Genomic DNA, 24,779 nt, shown 5'->3' with positions numbered 1-24,779 from the left:
GTGTGCTAAGCATTTATGTAGATTAGCTTGATGATGTATGCCCAGTGCTAGGCACATGTAGACGCGGAGGAAATGCTCGTGGTTGTTGTGGTTAATAATTGTCTCACTGCATCTGTGTGCCATCCCTAGGAAGTGGGTGCTGTTACCACCCCCAATAAAGCTGAGGAGCCTGGAGCTTGGCACGTTTAAGTACCACAGCTAATCAGAGGTAGAGTTAGGATTTGAACCTGGGTCTAGCTCTTAAAAGCTGCATCACACTACCTTCTGGTCATGAACATAAGTGGTAGTCATTTATGTCTCACAATGATGTATTTGTCACTGACTGTGCTCCCAGAATGGAGAAGGCGATGGCACCCCACTCCAGTACTCTTGCCTAGAAAATCCCATGGATGGAGGAGCCTGGTAGGCTGCAGTCCATAGGGTCGGGTCTCGAAGAGTCAGACAGGACTGAGAGACTTCACTTTCACTTTTCACTTTCATGCATTGGAGAAGGAAATGGCAACCCACTCCAGTGTTCTTGCCTGGAGAATCCCAGGGAAGGGAAAGCCTGGTTGGCTGCCGTCTATGGGGTCGCACAGAGTCGGTCACGACTGAAGCGACTTAGCAGCAGCAGCAGCAGCGGCAGCAGTGCTCCCAGAAAATTAGGGAAATTTGCCTAAAGAATAGTTTGAAATGGCTAAAGTGTTGCCCGTTGTTCTAATTTAAAAGGGCATTTAGAGAATCCGTCTGTCTTGAGAGTATATAAGATGAGCTAACTGGGGTATTTCTTACACGTTCATGTTCCTTTGCGCATGTGCTCAGGTTTGGGTTGTTGGTCTGACAGGCCAGGACTTGTGCAGGTGCTGAGTGTAGACTATGGCGTGGACTCCGAGATAAGATGGACTCCTTGTCCTAAAGTCTGTGGTCCAGATGCAGGGATGAGACCTGGACTCAAATGACATTAAGAGGTTGAAAGTGCTCAGCAACACGGGAGAGCCTGTGTGAGCCTAGAGGGATTTCTGTGACCTTTGATGAAGAAGTCATGGAAGACTTTGGAAGTGGAATCTTTGGGGTTGTGCCTTAGACCTGCAGACGGGGGCTGGCAGTCCAGCTGGATGGAGTGTGGTGAGGTGCATGTACTTTGTTGGGAATATTGAAAGGGAGGGTGGTGAGGCTGGGAAGGTGAGCTGGGGCACAGCTCTGTAGGGAAAGCTAAGGAGGCTGGCCTTATCTTACAGGCCAACAGTTTTCCAAGTGTGCCTTGACCAGCAGCACCAGCATCTCCTGGGAGCTGGTTAGAAATGCAAATTCTTGAGCCTAACCCCAGACCCACTGGATCAGAATCTCAGGGTTGGGGCACAGCCATCTGTGGTTTAACAGACCCCCTAATGCACAGTAGAGTTTAGAACCACTGCTCTGGGCATTGGGGAACATTGAGGTTTGCTAAAAAGAAGGAGAGTTCCAAATTCCTAAATAGAGCCCCTCTTGACCTGAGACCTGGACATCTGTTCCCACAGCTCGGAAGTGAAGGCTCTTGTTAGTTATCGGTAAAGGTCATGTCTGCAGTGCATCCTGGAGGCAGACTGAAAACTTTAACAGCTTTCCTCAGCCCAGTGGTTTCAAAAAGTTCTTTTGTTTTATCCTCAGAACTTCTTGTTATCAGATTGTACGTGGTCCCTGGTGTGTAATATAAATTAAAGACAAGATTCTCAGGTGAATGGAAGAAGAGCCCAGAGCCCTTCCAGATCAGCCCCCTCCACATCCCATCCCACCTCACCTCTCCTGAGACCTCTCCCTCAGAAAGGCTCCACAGAGCACCAAATGCTTTAGAAGTCCTTTCTGTCCATGGAACAAATTCACAGACAGAGCCTTAGAGAAGGGCGGAATTCACCAGGCGTCCCACAGCAGCATTGTGGCAAAGCTGTCTCAAAATATGGGTCCATTTTTCAGGCCATCTTGTCACGCTTGGTTTCCTATTTCGTAGAATGGATTTGTAGTACCCCAAGTTGAAGTGGCTGGATAGAGAGCTACAGAATCTAGGAAGCCTCTCCTAATTCTAAAATGCAGCATTTTGTCTAGATGCCTGATGTAGCTTAGGTGAAGATCATTTATAACTACTCCTAAATGCTGCCAAATAATACATGATCCCTACTTGATGCGCAATTAGATGAGGCTGCCTGAAAGGCTTTACACAGCTTGAAGATGAGTTTCTTTTTGATGGGACATTCCTTGACTCATATTTATGCCTGGTCTCATTTGTGACTCATGATTCAGGGAATGTCAGAACTGACAGTGATCTTAGAGATCCTCAAATTCAACCCCCTCGGGTTGCAGAGGAGTGTCTGAGGTACGGATGGGGAGTTTCAAAGTCACACAGAGAGAGGGTTCAATTTAGGCAGGACAGTAGCTCAGATGGGCCTGCCGTCACCACACCGGTGCTGTCTCTCTCCTCTTTATACAGATCTTCCATTAGTTGAGAAAAAGATTGCAATAGTGAAACAGGTCTTCAGGTTTTTTTTCCCCTTCCTCATCCCCTTCGTCACATATTAATATGTGCTTGTCACTGGGCTCGAGACAGGTTTCATTAAAATTGTCTTCTGATCAGAGAAAAAAGACCAATTTCTGACCAAATAAAAAGTGTCCCTGTGGTCCAAGGAGACCGCAGAAGGCCAAGTTCAGACATAAATAAAGAGTTGGAAAGGAAGGGAACAGGAGGTAGAAATAAATTGAAGCATTTTCTGTTTGCTGAAGGGTTTTCATTATACAGCACACACAGTATCCATTTTTCCATTCTCAGGCAGACACTTTATTCTGGGTCACCCTCATTCAGCTTGTTTACTATACGGAAAATCGTTTAAACACATTAAATTAATTATATCCGTGACTCAATTTCAATTGATTCAGTATGCATTCTCGCCTGGGAGCCAGGCCTGTGGCTGCCAGTTGGTGTGTTAAAGAGATTTCTTCGGGCACCCCAGGTCGGGACTCTGGCTTAGTCTGGGGCCCTAGTGTCTTTAATTTTCTTAAGAGCTCTCCTCCCAGCCACCTTCCTCCGAGAACACTGGAGAATAGGACCTGTGTCCCCAGCTGTACACTGATGGTCTGGGGCGCCTGCTACCTCTGATTCCCTGAGCCCACAGTTCCGGTTTCTGGCCCTGTCGTTACCTCTCTGCTCTGCAAATCTCAGAATGCTTTCTCACCTGGAAACCCTTCTTCTAACAAACACCTGATAAAACTCAGGCTCAAACTGGCTGTTAGGTCTCAAAAGCCCAGAGCATCCTGAGAATCCCAGTCAGCAGAGTTCCTCTAAGGCAAGGATTCCTAAACGTCTATACACATGTGGGAACCTCCCAGGGAACTTTGTTAAAAATGCAAATTTCCTAGCCCTGCCTCAGAACTTCTGATTGAGTGGCTTTGCAGTAGCGCCAGAAAATTCCCATTATTAACAAGTAGTCCTGGTGAGTCTCAAATAGCAACGTTTTGAGAATTGCTTGGGGCTCTGGCAGATGTATTTGTTCCTCCATTCATTCGCTCCTTAGCAGATCCTGTGCTGGGTGCTAGGAGCTGGGAGCACAAAGAAGAATGATGTGGTCTGTGGGTTCCCTACCCAGTGGTAGAGAGATGGTAGATAACAATTGCCAGTCACTGTCCAAGGTCAGACCCTTGGAGCAGGGACTCCATTCTGCTTATGAGAGGAAAAACCAGGAAGCTGTCCTGGATTTTCCCGCAGTTCAGTAAGCAGAACTCCATGTGTGGGTAACCGCAAGGTGCCTGTGCTGCGAGTTCTCCCTGTGCCATGCCCTGGGGAGTGAGGGTGCGCTGCTAAGTTCCCTCCTCCCTAGCACTCAGGCTGTATACTGTGGTTTAATAGACTCTTCCAAGAAGGCTTTTCTACCAAAGAGACACTGAATTCATCAACAAGCTAATATCCATAACCCTTCAAAGGCTACTTGGGAATGTGTGCTGAGTTTCCAGGTAAAAAACCAAAGCTTAAATTTTGAGGGGGTGAACATGTTTTAATTCCAACCAGTTATCCTTTGGGTGTGTCAGACCAAGATACGAGGGCTCTAACCAGCAGTATCCCTCCTTTAGTGAATGTTTCTTCTGGTTTGTCTTTTGAAACAACGCCGTATTTATTTTGTGGTGCCTATGACAAAGGCTAAATTCATAGAATCTCATTGTATCCTATCGTGTGCACCAGTTTCTCCAGGAAGTCACTGAGAGCCTTTACCCCACACTTGGGTCAGGGCTGGGAGGCTTACATGAGCACTTGGGCATGGAGAAATTGAAAGGGGCTCTTGGGAATATTTTTGACCGTGAGAATAGGGCCCATTCTTTCTAAACTATTTCCTGTGATCACCTCCTCATTCCCTGTGGGTGGACCTCGTATAGAAGCGATCACAGCGGCAAAGAGGGTGACCCATGAGTTCCTCCAGATATAATAATAGACCCAATCTTCATCCTTCGCCCAGCCTCTCTCAAACAGCTGCGGGCCTCGACATCTCAATTTAACATCTTGGGAGAGGCCTGCAGCCTTAAGTTCAGGCAGTCACCTCTGATGGCTGTTATCACTAATTGATCTCGCCAAGAAGGTTACAAAGACAGCAGGTGGCAGTTTGCAGAGTTCAATGATCTGTTTGTGTTTGTTGCTGAAGAATGGGAATCCAGCCTTCACCAGTGTGCCCCTTAAACTTCAAGTTTTTATGGGAGATTTTTACAAAATTATCTCTCAGATCAGATCAGATCAGATCAGTCGCTCAGTCGTGTCCGAATCTTTGCGACCCCATGAATCGCATCATGCCAGGCCTCCCTGTCCATCACCAACTCCTGGAGTTCACTCAGACTCACGTCCATCGAGTCAGTGATGCCATCCAGCCATCTCGTCCTCTGTTGTCCCCTTCTCCTCCTACCCCCAATGCCTCCCAGCATCAGTCTTTTCCAATGAGTCAACTCTTCGCATGAGGTGGCCAAAGTACTGGAGTTTCAGCTTTAGCATCATTCCTTCCAAAGAAATCCCAGGACTGATCTCCTTCAGAATGGACTGGTTGGATCTCCTTGCAGTCCAAGGGACTCTCAAGAGTCTTCTCCAACATCACAGTTCAAAAGCATCAATTCTTCGGCGCTCAGCCTTCTTCACAATCTCTATTAAGACTCAAATACTGCCCCCATCCCCAATCAATATTTTTCCTGGAAAAGAGGACATCCTGGAGTAAGCTCAGTTTGGCTGGGATCCCAATCACTAAGTTCTTGGAACCAGGTCGTTAGAGGAAGCTAACCAGCTCCTCGTCCCAGGAAAATGACACTCTGTTGACTGAAGCCTCATTTATTTCATTCCCACTGTTGCCTGGCCATGCTGTGACCCTGAAGTTGTACGGTTGATTTTTTTATCAAACAGGAAACTTTATACTACACACACACACATGAATGAATTAAACTTCGTGTTGTTCAAGTCCGCCTATCTCTCCTGCCTCTCTGATCTCTGGGGTCCTGGCTTTATTCTCCAATACAGAAGCTTCCCACCAGCCACCCATTTGTGCCTTCTATTTGATATCATCATTTTGCCTTAGATTTTTTTTTTTTAGGCTGAATTTGAGTGAGCCAAGAACTAGAGTACTAGGAACTCCACCCAGAAGTAGAGAAAAGCCTACCAACTTAGGATTTGACCCCTTTGGGGGCTGGTCATTCAACCAGTCATGACTCCATCCCCTGGACTCTCCTGATTCCACCTGTTTCGATTTTATCCTCGAAGCAATCACTGGAGAGCTTGTCAGAAACTCTGCCATGGTCCGAGCGTGATGTGCCAACTGCGTGTCCCAGAAAACGGGACTTGTCCCAGTGACCTCGTGCTAGGTCCTGACGCCACTCAGGCTTTTCTGTTTTCAGGTCTCCCTTTCATGAGTGTTTCTTGGCTATTGTCCAGGATCAACAGCAAACCCTTCCAGAACTTCCTCTGCACCCTACTTGTCTCCACCCCACCCAGACCCAAGGAGTTCCACTGAAATTGCATTATATACAAACTTAACATGGGAGCTGGTTTGGGAACCTAATCTCTCTCCCTTTATTCCCTGGCTAAGCAGCCTACCCTCAAACTCACATAAAATCCACCATTTCCCAGGGCATGGCAGTGATGAACTGTAACAGGAAATGAAGATTTGAAAAGTCAGGCAAAAGGAGGCCACAGTTCAGTCCAGCTCTTAGAACTGTGTGACCTCAGGAAAATTGCTTACCTATCTGTGCCTCAGTTTCCTCATCTACGTAGGGAAATACAACCTACTTCATAGGGTTGATATGAGAAATAACAACGGTGTTTAGTACCCAGTGGTATCATCATCATTACTATTATTATTATTCCCATGCTATTATGATGATTTTTCAAAGCCCAGTTTATGCAGGTCTAAATCAAGGAATATTAGAATCAAGTCTAACCATCATTCTCTCTCTACTAAGTACCAGTCTGTTTCACATATATTATCTCATTTAATTCTCTCAGCAAATTGTGAACTTGTATTAAGGTTGTAGGAATGCTTTTGAGTTCTCTTCCTGCTGCCACCATTCACTCTAGGGATTTGATAGTCACCTGAAAGGTGGAAGACATCTGTCACAGTCCTCCCTTTGTTCCTCCCTTTAGTCGAGCTCCATGCCACTTAGGGTCCCACAGCCCTAAGAATTATCACTCAGTATCATACACAAAAACTAACAGCAGCAGGTGCTGTTGGTGCCCCAGCCAGATCCCTGCCCTTTTAGGAGTTAGGTGAGATTTGCCCATTCCCCAGCTGTGCAGGTGCCCCTGCCAGTGTCCCCCACGGATGGAAACCTCCTAGCCTGGAGGTGCCTGGGACTCACACACCGCCCCCCCAGCAGCCTGCAGGGATGACTGGGTGGTGTGTTGGTGACACCAGCGCTGTTCACCTCCAGGGGCTCCCTGGAGGATCAGGCTGAGACTTGCCTTACTTGGAAACACATTGCACAGAGCTTGGCCTCTTCCCTCTTCCTCTCTCTCTTACAGGAGTCTCCTGAGAACACATGTTTAATCTATCCCTTGCACATGATTCCCTGTCCTAGGCTCTACTTCCAGGGGACCCAATCTGAGACATCTAGGTGTCTTTGTGGGAAATTTAAACATTTTAAAGAGGGAATTTTTACTGTAAGCTAATTGTTAACTGTGCATGAAGTTTAGCACCAAGCCTCTCCTGTCACCTCCCCCACACCAGGTAGCCAGTTCCAGACTCCTCTCCCTTATAGTCCATTGCACCCGGCTCCTAGCCCTGCCTCTTGCAGTCTGCCTGTGGGAAAGCCGTATTCATATTCTCCAATGAATTAGCAGCTCCCAGATTTGTGGGTCCGGTCCCCTCAGTATTCGCCTAGCACTTACACCTGGAGGAATCTCAGTAAACACTGGTAACCTTGAGTTAACTTCTTGGGATTGAATCCACACACAATTGAGAAATTCAGTCACACTCTCCTACTCTGCTGCCTTCCAGGCTTCTATAAACTAAAGACTTTTGCTATCCAATAAATAATCAGAACTGACAACAGAAGTATTAACAGGGTCTATAGTTCTTGAATCTGCTGATACTGATTCCCAAATTACTGCTGTGACATCTGGTGTCACTGTTTCACGCAGGTTGTGGAAATCTCCGTGACACATGTATATGTGGGGATGGGCATGAAGGGCTCTCACTGTTTCCTCTGTGAGGCAGGAGAGAAACCCAGCCTTTACCCCTTCCCGAGTCTTCCCCATCAGCATTTCACTAGGACTCAAATCCCAGAGCCTGAGGAGAGAGGGAGTGGCTCTTGGGCCCTCTGTAACTTCAGACTGTCAGGAGCATTTCCTGGAGGTAATTAATTGCTAGTAATAAACACCAACTATAACAATAATCCTCGATGTGACTGCCCTGTGCACAGGGTACATTTATAGTCTCTTTCTTCTTTCCTCAATACAATTACATTTATTAACATCATGCTAATAATAGCTCTCAATTAATGAGCTCCTACTGCCTCCCAGGCAGCATCCTAAGCACTGTACACGTTATTGAATGCGATGTTTAAGACAGCCACCCAGCAGGGGATGTGTAATTTCCAGTGCCAGGAGTGCTCCTCCTAGTGAGCTGCATCTGCCTCTCTAGCCGACGTCGCATCTTTGTCCACGCATCCACACCTGCTTCCCTGGCACCCTATTCAAAATTGCAGTCCCATCCCTTTCGTTCTTCTTCACAATAGTTACCTGACTTGATGTGCACTCTTTTTTTCTTATTCATTGTCTGTTTCATTTTCTGCCATATCTCTGAGACTTAGAACTGGGTACCTAGGACATAGTAGATGCCTACTAAATATCTATTAAATGAGTGAATGATTTAGCTAATTAGCAACCATATCATTATTTAAAAAAAAAAAAAAGACTGAGCAGACTGAGCAAAGATAAATGATTTACTGAGCATCTTACAAATAGCCAGTGTCACTGCATTCAAAGCTGACCAGTCTGGCTGACTCAGAAGCCCATGTTCTTAACCATTTAGGTGTTCTATTAACTCAACTAGCATTCCCAGCACACCCTATCAGCCAGGCCTGGGCCAGGCAGGAAGAGTAAGATAAAAGGCTTGCCCTGCAAAGAACTCACTGTCCAAACAACCATATTAGATGCTCTGGAGAGAGAGCAGGAACCATTCTCCCCATGTTAATAGGAAAGGATATCGAGGTCCCCACTCTGCACTCGGTTATTTATGTGTCCATCTGCCCCTTCCCACTGGACAGTGAGCCTCTGAGCCCCTACCTGGCACTGGGGCCTGTAATCCTCTCTGTATCCCTGTGTAATAGTGGCCCTTACTCTATGAAACACGTTTGCTGACTGAATGAATTAGGAAATTGTAGCTCAGCAAGGCAAAGTAGCTATGCTTGGGTCCCACAGTGTATTGCTAGTGAGCCTCTCTCAGATCCACATCCCAGGGCTTCTGATTCTAAATGCAAGTGTCTTCAGATCTGTTCTGGGGTACTGCTTGGCTGCTCTCCCCCCGTTTATTTAAACACAATTACAAATGACTGCAGATAATGTACAGCACAGGGAAGAAACCTACTCCTTCTGCTGTCAGCTAAATTTGAAAGATCAAAATAATGTGGTTTAGCAATTTGTTTGAATTGATGCCTAGCCTTCCAAAGCTTGAAGGTTTGACTTCCTCAAGTCAGGGCAAAAATAGCTGTTTCCTTGTGAGAAGCAGTGTAGGGGAGTGTACCATCTTATGAGAACTTCAGCAGAAGCCCTGTGTACAGATTCTGTTCAGGTGCCTGCAAGAAACAGACTAAGGGAAGGTTCAGTGACATGGTGGTTGTACTAACATTGCTGTAGTAACTGATGTCATGATGATAGGAACGGCTAACAGTGCTGAGTGCTCACTATATGCTGGGTAATCTGCTAGGCCCTTAAATGTAGTATCTCATTTCATTCTTATAATAACCCCTGTTATGAGTTTGGAAGAAGAGCTATGACAAACCTAGACAGTGTATTGAAAAGCAGAAAATCATTTTGCTGACAAAGGTCCGTATAGTCAAAGCTAAGGTTTTTCCAGTAGTCATGTATGGATGTGAGAGTTGGACCACTCTCACAAACAAGGCTGAGTGTGAAGAATTGATGCTTTCAAACTGTTGTGCTGGAGAAGACTCTTGAGAGTCCCTTGGACAGCAAGGATATCAAACCAGTCAATCTTACAGGAGATCAACCCTGAATATTCATTGGAAGGACTGATGCTGAAGCTGAATCTCCAATATTTTGGCCACCTGATGCAAAGAGCTGGCTCTTTGGAAAAGACCCTGACACTGGGAAAGATTGAGGGCAAGAGGAGAAGGGAGTGACAGAAAATGAGATGGTTGGATGGCATCACTGACTCGGTGGACCTCCGTTTGAGTAAACTCTGGGAGATAGTGAAGGACAGGGAAGCATAGTGTACTGCGGTCCATGGGAGTCATAAAGGGTTGGACACAACTTAGTGACTGAACAACAACAGCAAAAATACATGTGTTGAACTCTAATGAAAAGTACCTCAGAATGTGATATTATTGGGAAATCAGGTCCTTACAGATGTAATTAGTCAAGATGAGGTCATACTGGATAATCCAGTGCAAATAGTGTCCTTATAGAAAGTGGAAATTGGGAGACAGACATACCCATGGGGAAGAGCCCCACGAGAAGATGGAGCGGTGCTTCCAGAAGCTAAGAAATGCCAACGACTGCCAGCAAGCTACCGATAGCTGGGGAGCTGAGTCTCCCTCATGGCCCTCAGAAGGAACCAGCCCTGCTGACACCCTCGTCTTGGGCCTCTGGCCTCTGGAACTGTGAGACAAGAAATTTCTTTTAAATCACCCAGTCTGGGTATTTTGTTAAGGCAACCCTACAAAACTAATATTCAGTACAATCCCACACAGTGGAGATGTTATAGACTGTTATTATCAGCATTTTTCAGGCAAGAAAACTAAGAGGTTAGTTTACCCAGGCTCACAAAGCTCGTGATAGAGGAGCTGGGTGGCCATAATATTGGAGTTTCAGCTTCAGTATCAGCCCTTCCAATGAACATCCAGGACTGATTTCCTTTAGGATGGACTGGTTGGATCTCCTTGCTGTCCAAGGGACTCTCAAGAGTCTTCTCGAATACCACAGTTCAAAAGCATCAATTCTTCGGTGCTCAGCTTTCTTTGTAAATAAGAGGCAAGGCTGAAGCCAAGACTGAGGTCTTTCATTTCTAGGTGGGCGATCCTCCTTGACACCCAGCTGCTGCTATCTGGGGGGATGTTCTACACGTCTCAGTTTGGCCAGATCATCCTAGAAGCAGCACCTTGCCTTTTACTCACTGCGTCCCTGACTGGGGAGAGGGAGGGTACTTTACTACCCTCTTATTCACATATATTTACATTTATACACATATACACATTTATTTCTTTTTCTGATTACTGAAATATCACATTTCCATTACAGAAAATGTAAACAGCACAAGACAAGCACCAAAGAGAAAATTGAAGTCACCATAACTTCATCAATCAGACAGACCTGCGGGGTCCTGTAAGCACTTACACTTCACACTCAGATATCTTTTTTTTTTTAATTCTTTCCAACCATTTGTTTTGATCCTTCACATTATAAAGCTTCTTCTATGGCAATGGTTCTCAATCTTTTTACCTCATCCCTCCTTTTTTAAAAATTATAATCAAATGTATGTAACGTAAAATTTACCATTTTAACCATTTGTAAGTATACAATTCAGTGACCCTGAACATATTCACACTGTTGGGAAACCATCACCATGTCCATCTCCAAAATGCTTTACTCTTTCCAAACAGAAATTCTGTCCTTATTGAACAATAACTCCCCATTAGGAGTGATCGTTTTAAGCTATGATTTGTTATGGGGATATTTATTAGTTATTTTCAAGTGTTTGTCAAGATATCATAAGTGATTTGCTAACTCATTTTAAAGGGAAATTATAGTATTTGCAAGCTATGTCCAACCAAACAGTTATTAGCCCAGCAAAAGTTTGGTTGCCTTTCCAATACAGAAACCTAAGAATGTACATTTTAAAATGTTGAGAATATAAATAGTGAGCAAACATTTTAAAGTAAGTAATGTAGTTAGACATTAGTGGTATCCCCACTATTAAGGAAAATCTTTAGATAAAGATACACCCAGATCCTGTATGGAAAACAAATCTGAAGAGGTCTGTAATACTAATACACCCCATGCATTTCTCTCTGCATCAGATCAGAATGCCCCCCAGTGTGTGTCAAGGTGTGTTAGCCTGTGAGCTTGCTAAGCAGGAGGGAACTCGTCTATGATCAGGGGAGGACAGCTGACATAAATTTCAGCTGACAAGCTTTGAACGCTAATGGATGCCAGCTCAGCCTGTGAGTACTTGAGCATGGGTTACTAACACACACTTGGATGTAAGCCTCTGTGCCTGCCAAGCTAATGGCCAGCCCTGTGGGAAGGGGGTGAAAGAAGCTGGAAAGATTCCTTTTCTCATGGAATTGCAATACCATTTCACCCCCTTTCTTCTTTTTCAGTGGAATTCAAGCTTTCTAGAATTCTTGCTTAAACCAGTGTTTGGTAGTGTTATCCTAAAACAATAAAGAAGCCTATTACCAGCAAAAGGGGTTTATATAGGAGCAACAAAGAATTGCAATTCAGGACATGAAACCATGGCAAACCACATGTAAGTCCAGTTCAGCATGGGAGACGAAACTCTTTTATAGAGAAGGGGAAGTTGGAAGGGGGTATTATAAACAAAAGTCCATTGAAGGAAATGGGGAGTTTGAATTATAGTGGCTTTGTATTGGCTGAGTTGTGACAGTCTCTCATTGGCAGACCTGTTGCCAGGCAAGGAGAAGTCTTTCCTGCTGGTAATAGTAAGCTAGGGTGGCTTCCTGCCAGAGATACAAGGTATGTCTCTCTCTGTTGGGATGTATGTTGAGAAAGTGAATAATATGAGTGATTTGTGTGTGAGAGCTCCCCCTTCTGGCCTCCTGATGACAATTTTTAGTGAAATTTTATTAATTTTCATTGAGTAGAGAGACCTGGGGGCTTCCCAGGTGGCTCAGTGGTCAAGAATCTACCTGCCAATGCAGGAGACACAGGTTTGATCCCTGGGTTGGGAAGATCCCCTGCAGAAGGAAATTGCAACCCACTCCAGTATTCTTGTCTCGGAAATTCCATGGACAGAGGAACCTGGCCGGCTACAGTCCATGGGATCACAAAAGAGTCAGACGTGACTTAGCGACTAAATGACAATAAAAGAGACCTGGAGTCTAAACAGAGCAATGTAGATTGTGGAGCAGGGAGTGGAGGTGGGGGTAAGGTACGGAAGGAACTGGATGTGGGGAGGTGCCCACTTTTGTCTTCCTTAGGAGGCAATAGTGTGAAGGAAGTGAGGATGGCAGGATTGGGCAGAGCAAGAAGTTGATCTGAAGTTTGTAGCTGAGGCTGCAGCCAATCCTAGAGGAGTTCTGGAGCTGGGATGGCCCTCATTGCTGTCCAGAGTGAGGCACGGGGCCTGAGCCTTTGGATCTTCTTGTCCGTCAGTCACTGACCATGGCTGGGCCCAGGAGAGATGTGTCCCTAGGCGGCTGCCCATGGGCAGTTCCCCATGGTAGTGGCCTTGCTGAGACTCTCAATAGGGCATACCTTAAAGGGTTGTGGGGATTTTTTTTTTTAAATTTCATGTGGACCATTTTTAAAGTCTTTATTGAATTTCTGGGTTCGGGGGGGGTGTTGTTTTGGTTTTTGGCCATGAGGCATGTTCGATCTCAGCTCCCCGACCAGGGATCAAACCTGCAACCCCTGCATTGGAAGGTGAAGTCTCAACCACTGGACCACCAGGGAAGTTCTGGGTTGTGGGGATTAAAGAGGTTTAGACAGGCAGAATGCCTGGGCCATAGTAAGTGCTAAATTAGTACAAGGATAATGAGCAAGGACCCGTTTGGATACCAATGACACACAGTTCTCTAGACCCTCAAACACCTGTAATTAATTTTCCAGGAGATATTGGGGTTAGTGGATCCCCATATCACTGCTTCGGTTGCATTCTTGCAGCTCTTGCCATCTTTGGTAATGCACATTCTCATATTCATAGACACAGTAGCACAGTCTCACACACACACACACACACACACACACACAATCCTAAAGGTGTGATTTATGGGTATTCATGTTCATTGCATGTACAGCGATTTATCAGTCTATTCCACTGGTTTTCAAACTTGTTTTTCAAAGGAGATTTTACATATAAGCCCAATATCATTGTTCCTCATTTAACATTTACATTAACAATAAAATTATACTTGATGTTACTTTATTTTTTTTCAAATTTGCCCTTTGGAAGACTTTGTTAACCATTCTTTTCTATTTAAAACTCAGCAAACAAATTTCTTCAGGCGTAAAGATGAAACAAAGGCTTAATGGGGAATCTGGCCCAAACCATCATTTCAGCTTAGCCTGGTCAGGCCCCTGAGAAGGACTCGAGGGTGGCTGCCTTGGTGGCAGGACCCTTGACGGTGCCTCAGAGGTGGGAGAGGGGATGATCTTAGCTGGTACCCAAGCCTCCACTCTTTAAAAGAAAAACATTCAGTATAATTGATTGACAATATTATATTAGTTTCAAGTGTACAATATAGTGATTCAATGTTTTTACAGATCATGCTCCATTTAAAATTATTATATATAAAATAATGGCTGTATTTCCCTGTATTATACAATGTATCCTAATATCTCATTTCAGTTCAGTTCAGTCGCTCAGTCGTGTCTGACTCTTTGCAACCCCATGAACCACAGCACGCCAGGTCTCCCTGTCCATCACCAACTCCTGGAGTTCACTCAAACTCATGTCCATCGAGTCGGTGATGCCATCCAGCCATCTCATCCTCTGTCATCCCCTTCTCCTCCTGCCCTCAATCTTTCCCAGCATCAGGGTCTTTTCAAATGAGTCAGCTCTTCCCATCAGGTGGCCAAAGTATTGGAGTTTCAACTTCAGCATCAGTCCTTTCAATGAATATTCAGGACTGATGGACTGATTTCCTTTAGGATGGACTGGTTGGATCTCCTTGCAGTCCAAGGGACTCGCAAGAGTCTTCTCCAATACCACAGTTCAAAAGCATCAATTCTTCGGTGCTCAGCATTCTTTATAGTCCAACTCTCACATCCATACATGACCACTGGAAAAACCATAGCCTTGACTAGCTGGACCTCTGTTGACAAAGTAATGTCTCTGCTTTTCAATATGCTGTCTAGGTTGGCCATAACTTTCCTTCCAAGGAGTAAGTGTCTTTTAATTTCATGGCTGCAATCACCATCTGCAGTGATTTTGGAGTCCAGAAAAATAAAGTCAGCCACTGTTTCCACTATTTCCCCATCTAATTGCCATGAAGTGATGGGACCGGATGTCATGATCTTAGTTTTCTGAAAGTTGAGCTTTAAGCCAACTTTTTCATTCTCCTCTTTCACTTCATCTAGAGTCTCTTTAGTTCCTCTTCACTTTCTGCCATAAGGGTAGTGTCATCTGCATATCTGAGGTTATTGATATTTCTCCTGGCAATCTTGATTCCAATTTACTTTATACATATTAGTTTCTACCTTTTAATCCCCTACCTTTATCTTGCTTCTCCCTGCTTCCCTTTTCCCACTTCTAACCACTTTCTTATTCTCTGTATCTGTGAGTCTGTTTCTGTTTCATTATATTCATTCGTTTTATTTTCTATATTCCACATATAAGTAACAACACAGTGTATTTTTCTGACTTATTTCACTGAGCATAATGCCCTCTAGATCCCTCCATGTTGTTGCAGATGATGTGGAATTTTTTTTTAATGGGTGAGTAATAATATTCCATTGTATAAGTATGTATGTATACACATGTATATATATATATATATATATATATATATATATATATATACATATGCATATATATTGGAGAAGGCAATGGCACCCCACTCCAGTACTCTTGTCTGGAAAATCCCATGGACGGAGGAGCCTGGTGGGCTGCAGTCCATGCGGTCGCGAAGAGTCGGACATGACTGAGCGACTTCACTTTCACTTTTCACTTTCATGCATTGGAGAAGGAAACGGCAACCCACTCCAGTGTTCTTGCCTGGAGAATCCCAGGGACAGGGGAGCCTGGTGGCTGCCGTCTATGGGGTCACACAGAGTCAGACACGACTGAAGCAACTTAGCAGCAGCAGCATGCATATATGTTTGTATATATGTGTATATATCACACTTTCCTTATCCATTCGTCTGTTGATGATCACTTAGGTTGCTTCCATATCTATCTTGGCTATTGCAAATAATGCTGCTATGAACATTGGGGTGCATGTATATTTTTGGATTACTGTTTTCATTTTCTTATGGTATATACCCAGCCATGGAATTGCTCGATCATATGGTAATTTTTCTATTTTTAGTTTTTTGAGGACCTATACTCTATTTTAATAGCTCTGTTTGATTTTAATGTGTACTGTAAAAGCATAGCTGGTATTTAAGGTAGTGAGATAACATCTTCTTTTTCTCTTTTAGTTTTTTTTAAAAAGGCAGATAGTTAATAAAAGCACAGATGGCTGAAATTTGTGAACGTGGCACACGTATGATGGAGGTTTTAGAAGTAGTGACCCCCTTCTTGCTTTATCCTCACGTTGTCTTGAAAGGCACTATGATCATCCTCTTAAAAGGCTAAGAAATGAATCTTGAAAGAGTAGGAAAGAGAATGAGAGAGAGAACAAGTGAGAGATTGACCAGCAGTTTAACTTTGTTTTCCTTAGCCAGCGTGTACAGTTATCAAAGCAGCAAATAGAGCCGTACTTGTACACACAAGTTTTTGGTGGTAGGGTTAATAGCCTTTTCTCTTTGATCCCCTTTCACCACATCCGTGTGGTATTAGTAATAGAATGTGTTTGTTCAGGGGGTGTCCATTAAACAGGCAGGAGCCAAGCTGCTTCAGGTGGAGCTGCCTGTGGTGTCCACTGAAACATGGCCCTTGAACCCAAGCAGCACGATGTGGAAATGCTCGCGTCAGTCCCTGCTGTGCAGTCATGTTGATTCCCAAGTGGTTGGTTAGCATTACAGCAGAGGCTTCTACTGCCTACTCCTAGAGGGTGCAGTCTGTCTGAGGTTCACCTCTGTTCTCGGGTCCACAGTTTGGCCTGTATTTGAGTTCCAGCTGATGGTAAAGGAACAAATACATCAGAGATATTTTTATGACCACTCCTGTCTCCACCCTCTTTCAGCATCTCCTCAGGACTTAAGGCATAGTAGGAATACAGGAAAGACTGGCTAGCCAGTTGGACCGGCGAGAGGACTGGGCAGATGAGCAGATAGTTGGATGGCCAAGTGGATAAGTGAGTGGATGGATGGATATGTGGGTAGGTGAATGGATGTAGATGAATGGGTGCTGGAGAAAGAGGGAGCAAGATCAGTAGATGGATTAATGGATGAATGTGTAGGTGTCTGAATGAATAGACATGTGGGTAGGTGGACAGATGGATTGATAAACGGGTAGGTGATAGGTAGGTAGATGAGCAGGTGGGTGGATAGACATAGATGAATGAGTGGATAAGTTGGTGGGTGGATAGGTGGGTGAGAAGGAGTGAATGAGTGAACAGCAGGCTTAGAAGAGGCATTGGCAGTTCATATGTGTCTGCTTCATTCTAATCAAAACACATTTTTTTCCTGGAGGATCTTCAGAGGTGATAGCCCTGATGTCTTGACTCCTTTTCTATACAGGTCCTGACCTCTCTAGAAAGTGTTTGCCACATTTTCTGATGTGAGGTCCCACTTGTCATCGGACTCACACAGAAATCCATGTTTCATCTCAGGCCTTTCTTCTTCACTCACACTTCACCCTTTCAGGGACTGGGCCTCATTAAAATCTGTCCTCTACCCGGTTACTCTTTGAGGAAGCTCCTTGTTAGGGCATTTCTGCTGTGAAATGTATCACACCAAACCCATGTGAGTGCCAGCCTGAATGCTAAAGACCGTTATTAGCAGATTTAGCCTAGAGATGTTTCAGAGTTGTCAGTTCTGATGTTCATAGGATTATATTTTCAAACATCATCACACATCCTCTATGACAGACTTGATTACTGTGATGAACTAGTTTTCTTGCTTTGAGAGATGTTTCAGTTGCAAAAATGATTCTGAAAGCATTTGAGAGAAATGCCAGGCAAAACTGAAGTGACACTCTTTCATTTGGGTGCTTCTTCAGCTTGCTGGGAGAGGAAGCTAGCAGTGGCAGAACGAGCACTGGACATGGAGTCCTTGGACCTAGGCTTGCATGCTGTCCCCTCCACCTTAGCAGTGGTAACCTCAAAAAAGTCTCAGATCTTTACATAAAGGTTGGAGGGCTATTCCTGGAAAAGGGAAGAATCAATGCAAAGGCCTTGGGGTGGGGGCACCTTTGAGAAAGCAACAGAAAGCCCATGTAACTGGAGCTGAGGGTGGGATGGGATGAGCCTGGGTGTGGGGGAGATAAGTAGGTGGAGGACAGATCATGTCGTGCCTGTTATCCCAAGATCAGCAGGAACCTGGTTGCTGTTCTTGAGAAGCTTCCCCTGGCTGCAGTGGGAAGGAACAGTGGAGAAGGAGACAAGAGCAACTGCAAGGATGAGGTACCAACCACGGCAGTGGAGTACACAGAGAGGCAGGTGGATTCAAGGAGGAAAACCACAGGGCAAGGTTATTGACCAGTTATGGTAGAAAAGAGGGGATGATCAAGTATGTACTCCTCATGCAGTTGCTTCCTATTGTGAACTGAATGGTTCTCAAATTATATACACTGTGAAGATTATTGCAGTAAATTAAAAAAATTCATGTATAGATTCTACGATATTCTGTACATTTTAACACTAGATAAGCTGAAAATTTGCATGGTGGCCCAGGGGAAACTGGATGGTGCCATCGCCCCTCCTAATGCTGCAGAAACAAAACTTGATTACTGTGATGAACTAGTTTTGGTTACTGAAGTCTTTTAAGTGACATACGTGACTCATATCCTATTGGTTTAAACATTGAAGGAGCCCCTGGGCCAGTGGCCTAGACTTTTAGTCTAGACAGTTGGGCTTGACTTCAAAGAACAGGTTGGGTTTGGAAAATCAGAGATAATTGGAGCAAGGAAGAAAATATTTTCTAGAAATAAGCACCCAGACTTTTCCATCCCTGTGTGAGGAGTACTGTGTCTCCTTAGACCTAGAATACTGTACTTCTAGAAAAGGAAGTGTTTTGCTCAGGAAGCAGTCATGACATGAGCAAAGACAGGGCCAGTTGGAGTGCTCGTGACAACATGGTTTGTTACAGGAGGGGCAGAGGAAACCCTGGAAATAACCTAAATGCCCAGTGGTTGGGCTTAGCTAAATAAACTGTGATGCATCTTTCCAGTAGAATTGTTGGCAGCCACTAAAAATAGTTGTTATGGAAAAGTATCTAATGGCATAGATTGTTTATAATATATTGCTTGGTGATTCAATTTCAAAAACAGTGGGGCAGATAGGGGAGAAAGTGTGGGAGCAAATGTCAGAGAGGCCTTCAGTGTGTCCTGCCCTGGTGGGGGCCGCAATTTTCTCCGCCTGGAAGAACTGACTCCATCTACTTTCTCCTCCATGCCAGCCTCTGCTGAGTTGATCCCCACTAGTTGGAGTCTAGTTAACTGAGGGCATGTTATGCAATTTCATCTTGAATATGTATAATAAAAATTACATAGAGTGTTACACACCCTAACACAGGGTATAGGCTAGCTTGAAAAAGTCTTTTGGAGGGCTAATGAGGTCTGGAGGGCTTAGGGTGTGTACAGTTAATTACTAATTGTGACTGATCAGCTCTTGTAGCCTCTTAGTGTACATGGATGAAGAGCACAGGATTTTGTATATGTGTATGTATGTATCTTATACACGCACGTACACATGTGCATATTATTACAGGCCCACAGTATGTGATGGAACAGTGACCTAGATTCTCTCCTCAGCACACAGGATCCTTGGGAAGCCGTATGTAGCAATAGCTAATCCCCATAACCACCGTCAGTTCCCCTTCAGTCGTTTGGCAGGGCCCTGCAGTATGTGCAGGCTCTGCAGTGCTTTCTGAGATGTTCAAAAAAATTCCCTGTTTGTCCTCAAATCTAGTCATCCTATCAACTAGCTTATAAAGAGCTGCCTCAGTAATCCATGTTTAATGGCCTTAGCCACTAGACAGCTGTCCTGGGAATTAAGGTCTCTTGTGAACAGAGTATCCTGAGGTTCTAAACTCCAGTGTAATGGAAGTGAGTCCTGTTTCCCCCACCCCACCCCCACAGAAATGAGATTTGGAGCAGATGTCCAGCTTGGCATCTCCTCCCTGGGCTCTTGCTTCCTACCCGTTTTTATGAGTAGCAGCAATCATAAGAGGCAGTGGGATTCATCAGATGTCCCCTCCATTGGACAGCTGTGGACCTCAGCTCGGGATGAGTTCTGTGCCTCAGCTCATCTGTGGGGTGGGGGGACGTTGTCTGACGTGACCAGAGAAGAGCCTCTCAGATCTCTCAGGCTTCTTGTGATGCTGAAATAGTGCAAGAGAAAAGGTTTTCGAAACAGGAACCGAAATTTACTAAATCCCCAAGGTACTGAATGTCCAGGGAACAAGCCCTGCCTGTGAGGGAGGTGTGGTTAGTACTGTTTCATAGAGGAGGAAACCAGCGTTCAAGAGCCTGTGTGGCCTGCCCACATTCACACGGTGGGAAGGATGGGACCAGGTTTCAGGCACGCTGTCAGCCACCTCCAGTGCCCAGGTTCATCGTGCACCCCTGCCCACCTACCCCCGCGGAATCCTTTGGAACCCGAGTTTGCACTAGTGTGCCAGCCATGTTTCTAGAGAAATGTCTCCAGGCGTCATCTCCATTCCCCCCTCCACTTGCCAGCCTCTGCTGACTCTGAAATCCCAAGTACTGCCTCTCTTCCCTCTCCCCTTTGCCACTCATTTATTCTGGCTCTCGCTTGTGCACTCAGCACATTATTCTTCCTGAATAACCTATGACCATGTTATTACTTATTGAGAGCTTCCACCCCCACCCCCACTGCCTACAGGATACAGCCTGGCATTTTAGGGGTCCCACCCCCCACCTCAGGCTCTAACCTGCATTCCCAGCTGTTTGTCCTCAGCCTGTTCTTCACACGGAAGGGGTGCTAGCGGCTCTCCCCTATGGACATCATAATGTTTAACCTTAATGACAGTGCTCATGGGTTTTTTTTTTTTTCTGTCATCTTTTCAATCATTTATTCATTTAATGAATCATTCTTGAGAACTTACACTGGGCCAGCTACTGTGTTGGGAGCTAGGGGTACAGCAGTGAGCCAGGTGAACAGAGACCCTTCAGAGAGCTTACAGTCTAGTGCATGGAGGCGGTCCATATGGACACAGTAAATGGGTAAATCATATAGTCGGTCAGAAGGCATGCTTGCTATTCGAACAGAAAAAGAAAAAAGAAACATGCAGGAGGAAGGAGGATTGGAAATGCCACCAGTGGAAGGGGAGGGGAGCAGGATGGCGAGAGGAGGCCTCACTGGGAAGGTAACAATGAGAAAAGACTTGAAGGAAGTAAGAGAGCGAAACGTGCAATGACTGGGGTAAGAGTGATCCAGACAATGGGCAGCCGGTGCAAGAGTCTAGGGGGAGCGCGTCTGGAGCACTTGCATCGGCGGGAGGGGAGCTTCTACTTCTGGTCAAGATAGAGAAATAATATCCAAGGACTGGATAGACCCTCCTGCATTAAGCAATTGGGCTTCCGAGATGGTGCTAGTGGTAAAGAACCCGCCTGCCAGTGCAGGTAGACATAAGAGACACAGGTTCGATCCCTGGGCCGAGAAGACCCCCCTGGAGGAGGGCATGGCAACCCAAGCCTGTATTCTTGCCTAGAGAATCCCATGGACAGCAGAGTCCATAGTGTCGCAAAGAGTCGGACACAATTGAAGCAACTTAGCATGCATGCATGCACGCTTAAGCAACTAAAATAACATTCAAATGATGTGAAACAATAGTTTTCTGACATCGGACTATAGATCACAGAGGAGAGTGACCTCTGCGAGAAGGGACACATAGAGCATGACTTTTATGGTTGCCCAGCCTACTGCCTGGAGGGTTTCCAGGCCACAACATGGGGAGAGGGGGCAGGCAAACAGAGCCTGGTTGACGCTTCTCCACATTGAGGAGAGTTGAAAATTTGAATTTAGGGAGTCCAAGGAGGCTGGAATTTTCAGGCAGAGCAGTAGAGAGGAGAGAGATGCACGGAGAGGGAGAGCAGCGGAGATCTACATGCTTTGCTTGCTTGTTTGATCAAAATTACTATTGAGTGCCATCTACTTAAAAAGAGTTTGAAGCAGCTGTCAATAATAGGCATACATACATCAAGGCCACTGAAACAGAAGTCAGGAATCTAAAACCATACAATGTAAAGACAAAATATATAGCAAAGACCTAGGCTAGCATTGTGAATTTAATTATGAATTTAAACGAGCTGGATGCCAAGTGATAAAGAGAACTGAACCTCATTTTCTTCATCTATAAAATGGAATTAATGATCTCTGCCCAGCCTACCCCAAGCAGGGGCCACGAAGATCATCAAAGCTATGGGTGAGACTATTTCATTCAGGACTCTTCTGGTGCAAGTGATTGAAAGCCGTACTTAACCGAAGACAACTGTGAGGTTTAGGATGCAGCATTGTCATTTCTCCATCTCTGGCTCTGCTTTCTCTGCTCCATCCTCAGCCCAGTTGCTTCTTCTTCCCATTATCACAGCACCAAGTCTAGAGGTGGTGGGAGTGGAGAAGCCCATTTCCCCAAAAGTGCCAACAAAATCCCTGGAGATCCCTCTTAGCCTTGATTGGCTATCTTGGGTCATGTGCCCATCCCTGAACCAGTGATTGTAGCTAGAGGATAGGCTGTACTGATTGGCTTGGGCTAAGTAATGTGAATAAACTCTGGGAGTTTGTGTGCTGCAGCCCATGGGGTTACAAAGAGTCAGACACGACTGAGCGACTGAACTGAAGTCATGCGATCCAGCCCTGCATAGAGTCAGCTTCACAAAACTTCAAGACTGAGAGTAGAGTCTAGAAGATCCCTCTGTTGGTTTTTCTCTCTTTTTCTTCTCTCCCACGGACCCATTTTCTACCATTCTCTGTGCCCTGAGAGGCTGATTTCATAGATCACCCAGGATCTCTTGTCCTTGGGCTTCCGGTTGAATTTGGTCAGTGGAGAACATAGGCAGGAGATTGGAGGGTGGGAGGAGCAAGAGGGGTCAGGGTGCAGCCCCTCTACCTCCACCACTACTTTGGGGCTGCGTCTCTTAAAATAGCTGTGCCCTTCCCTCCAGGGCTAAGTCTTCTCTGTGTCTCCCGATCTTATGAAGCTCCACCAACACTCTTTCCTTGCCTTCAAATAACAGCTCATGCCTTTGCTAGTGTACAGGCACATAAGCTTCCCTTGTCTGCTGCTTTAATCTGCCCCTCTCTCAGTAAGTGATCCTTAATAAAGTCCTTTTTGAACCATCCAGGGTGAATTGTTTCCTCCTGTGACCCTGTATTTATTATCTATTGCTTCATACCAAATTATCCCAAAATGTAGTTGCCTGAAGCAACAATAAACTTTTATTATCTCACACAGTTTCTGTGAGTCAGGAATTCAGGAGTGACTTAGCTGTAAGGTTCCAGCCTGGGTCTTTTATGCCTCCTCCTTGAAGCCTTCACAGGCCTTCCTTGAGTGAGTAAGCTAAGGCAGCTGATGCTGGGACTACAGCCCATCTAGGGCAGAACTGTACTGGGGCAGGAGGGAAAGTAGGAGGTTTCAGAGTTCTGCAGACCTGAGCTCACACCCCAGGTCTGCGGTCTCACAGCAGTGACCCGGGGCATGTGACTCACCTGACTGAGCCTCGTTTTCCTCATCCAAGAAATGGGAAGATGGCAATATCCCCAGGCCTGTGGACCACCTGGTTTGCCCAAACTTGGATCCATTTAATACCAGAGCAGACCATGCTTAGCCTGACAAGTGGGACCAGAGCCCAGGAATATGTTTGTTCACTACATTGTCCCTAGAGCCCAGCAAACCTGGCCCAACGGAGAAAGGTCCCCAGTACATGATGAATGAATGAGTGAATGAATGAATGACTGAATGAACAACATACAGATGAACATACCACAGACCCCTTTGACTCCAGCTGACTTCTAATGCCCTTAAGACAAAGTCTAGGTTCTGTTTTATTTTGTTTAACCTCCTCAGGTACAGAGAACTGGCCCAACTCTGTTTCATTTCTCCATTCACTTATTCATTCCTTTTTATCCCCATTCTCCACTGCCACCCTCCTTTCTCCACAACAGGCATTCTAATAAATCTAAGTATACCTTTTTTTTTGGTATGTAGTTTTGCAAAATGTGTATTGTTGTGTGTGTTTTTAATTTATGTAAGTGGTATTGTGTTATATGTTTTCTTCTCTTCTTATTTTTTATTAATTCATATGCATCCATTCATTTTGCTCATTGTATATCTAATTTGTTGCTGATGACTCTCCCCAGGTCACCTCCATCTCTCCCACACACAGACACATACATGCACACACACACACTGTAATGTGTGTAATTAGCACTCTTCTGAGTCCCCTGTGAGAACTTCTCGAGGCTGTATCCCACGAGTGGAATTCTGGGTCAGAGGGTGTGTGGACACTTAATTGGACTAAGCAGTGACAGATGCTGCTCAGAATATCTGCTCCTATGACATCCTACCAGTGACACACTAGATCATTATCAAGTCCTCACCAATACTTGCATGATCTGTATTTCTAATTTTTGCCATTTCATTTGTATAAAATGACATCAATTTTATTTCTAATGATATTGAGCCTCCTTTCATGTGCCTCTTCACTCTGGGTTTCCTCTTTTGTAAATTGCTTGTTTGTGCTTCGCCCATTTTTCTGATGGATTTGCTGCTTGTATGTAGTGTTAATTTTCAGGAGCTGTGTCCAATCTGGATGTTAATATCATCTTTATTGTAGACCTTACAAAAGCTTCCATTCTGTCATCTGCCTATTATTGACTTTGTTCAGGGGCCTTTGTCTAACAGAAGCGCTCTTTTCTGATATAATCAAATTTTTTACCTTATAGTTTGTCCTTTTGAAGTTTTGTTTGAGAAGTTTTTCCTTGCCCTTAGGCTTTGAAGATATTCTCCAACATTTTCTTCTAATCAAGATTCCTCTCTACATCAAGTTTGTTCCCTCTGTAAGGGGAATTCTTAGCCCAGCTTTCAGATAATATAGATTTTATCTCTT

The 24,779-nt window shown here is 44.9% G+C and overlaps 1 protein-coding gene and 1 long non-coding RNA gene across 2 annotated transcripts in view; one reads left to right on the top strand and one right to left on the bottom strand.

The window, feature by feature from the left end:
* GABBR2 (gamma-aminobutyric acid type B receptor subunit 2) overlaps positions 1-24,779 on the top strand; it is a 372,735-nt gene that overhangs the window by 237,755 nt on the left and 110,201 nt on the right. The gene's annotated exons all lie outside the window — the stretch shown is intronic.
* Positions 15,954-23,051, bottom strand: LOC129650302 (uncharacterized). Its single transcript, XR_008713707.1, has 4 exons — positions 22,154-23,051; positions 20,603-20,666; positions 19,848-20,029; positions 15,954-16,664 (listed from the first exon to the last, which is right to left on the bottom strand). It is a non-coding gene; the product is annotated as an uncharacterized LOC129650302 (long non-coding RNA).

This window comes from Bubalus kerabau, chromosome 4, assembly GCF_029407905.1.
Source record: "Bubalus kerabau isolate K-KA32 ecotype Philippines breed swamp buffalo chromosome 4, PCC_UOA_SB_1v2, whole genome shotgun sequence".
NCBI lineage: Eukaryota > Metazoa > Chordata > Mammalia > Artiodactyla > Bovidae > Bubalus > Bubalus kerabau.
The sequence above is the reverse complement of the archived record's forward strand: the minus strand, read 5'-3'. Positions and strand labels throughout refer to the sequence as shown.